This window comes from Pelophylax lessonae (assembly GCF_965119305.1).
Source record: "Pelophylax lessonae genome assembly, chromosome: 9".
NCBI lineage: Eukaryota > Metazoa > Chordata > Amphibia > Anura > Ranidae > Pelophylax > Pelophylax lessonae.
The window spans coordinates 244,511,052-244,513,415 of record NC_138776.1 but is presented as its reverse complement, the minus strand read 5'-3'; positions in this window follow the sequence as shown (position 1 = coordinate 244,513,415).

Sequence of the window (2,364 nt, the reverse complement as noted above, 5' to 3'; positions counted from 1 at the left end):
GGGCCGTGGTCAGGAACATTTTTGCTGGCTGCACTGGTCTGGTGGCATGGTCATTGGTTTGGCAGCATTTGGGAACACTATTGATGGGTGCACTGGGCACCTCGCACTGGTTTTTGCGGTGATCAGGAACACTGTTTCTGGATTACACTGGTCTGGTGACACAGGGACTGGTTTAGTGGTGATCAGGAACACTATAGATGGCTGCATTGGTTTGGCAACACTGACACGGGTGTGGTGGTTATAAGGAACACTGTTGATGTCATACACTGGTCTGGGGATACTGGTACTAGTGGGAATAGCGATCAATGATGCTGTTGCTGGCTTACATTGGTTTGATGACAAAAGAACTGGTGTGGCAATGAACAGGGATATTGTGTCCTGGCTTACACTGGCCTGGCGATACTGGAACTTGTGTGGTGTGGATCAGGAACACTGTTGCTGGCTTACACTAGTCTAGTGACACTGGGACTGGTGTAGCAAGACACTGGGACTGGTGTAGCAATTATCAGGAATACTGTTAATGGCTTACACCAGTGTGGTTTGATGCAATTGTATGATTCTGATCAGGAAATCTATTGCTGGCTACACTGGTCTGGTGACACTGTGACACTATGACTTGTGTGGAGGTGATCAGAGACATTGTGTCTGGCTGCACTGTTATGGTGACAGTGTACTGGTGTAAGGGTGTTCAGGGACACACTGACTGGCTGTACTGGTCTGGTGACATTGTACTGCTGTGGCTAGTGATCAGAGACACTGACTGGCTGCATTGGCATACAGTAAGATGTAGCACCCACCTAGGCAAGTGCTAGAGAGAAAGTATAGTTTTGGGTCCTCTTTGCTTACCAGAAACTGCAGGTAAATCTATATTTTTCTTTGCTTACCAGAGAGCAGGATCTGTTAGTGAGGTGTGCTCATTGTGCTCAGGTGCAACTCGTTCTGTCTGGAGAATGTTTCATACTGGTCCAATAGGGAGGCATACTGGACAGTGGGAGGAAACCTGACAAATGAGTGCACAGGCTTTTGATACAGCCCTGGTGATTTGGCAGAGGGAAAGTGCCTCTGTGAATGTTGGGATACTGTATAATAGCCAGGAGCACATGTGCTCGGGGTCTTTCGGCTGGATAGCAGAGTCCCGGAGGGAGGGAGCGGCTGCCTCCTCTGTAGAGGGGTCATGAGGCCTCAGGTGGTCGACCTGAGGGCTTAGAGAGTGCAGGTGAGGAGCTGAACCCAGAGGTCCAGGGAAGATGACTAAAAGGGGAGACACTGGAGGATCTGACTCTGCAGTACAGTGAGAACAGATCTGCGTCAAGGGGCCTGACCTAAGGGGGCCACACCTGCAGCTAGAAGAGTCAGTGGATTGGTATCAGTAAAGGGGATGATAGTAGTGAGTGTCCCGAAGATAATGTAAGTTCACCAAGTCTATTGCTAGAAAGAAAAGAGCAAGGAGACTTAACCCTTTCCATACATGTGGCAGTATGGATTAAGTAGTGCAGCTGCTTCCACAAACCACCTGGTGAGGCAAAGTGAGAGTTGTCCATATCCAATATGAATAGTTACAGTTAGAGTATCCCACTACTCCCACCCAAGTTCCAAAATAAACACTAGAAATCAATACCCCTGGACTGTTTATTGTGTGACGAGCCATCAGGAGTAAGGAGGGATGTGTGAACTGTACCTCAAATGACTGTGTGCTGGTAATCAGAGGAGGCCCGAGAAGTCATCTTACAGCAGGCCCTATGGGGACAGTGCTACAAATATAAGAGCAGCCAGTGTCCCTGAGCACCACCATAGTGACACTGTACTGCTCTGGTGACAGTGTGTAAAAAAAATGATCACAATCCTAGAGTAGTGCACTGTCACTATGATGATATTGTATCATGATAATGATCAGAGCCACTGGCTGGCTGCTCTGATAACACTCTGCTGATCCCTGTAGTAAACACTCTGTTTCTTTTCACATACACTACTATGTAAACATAAACAAAAAAAGAGGGTGCACCAGCCTAGCACATTATCCTCAGTAGGCTTTTATTAATAGATAATTAAAAAATGTCTACTCACAAACAAGTGATGTAAACCAGCATATTAAATTCGACAGACAACGTCCATAGTGTTGGAGTCCACTGTCTAAGTCCAGGAGACCGGCTGACGCGTTTCGAGGCTGTGCCTCTTCCTCAGAGTCTGGGGGCCATGACTGAACCCATGGTATATATAGCAAATATGTTTCAAATTAACCTCAAGATTAGGGGAGGGGAAAGTACCTCCCCCATAGGTGTGGCCACACAGATGTCTTTAACAATATCCTGTTGTTCACTGAGTAGTCAATATACATAAACAATAATAATTGCATCAATATTAAAA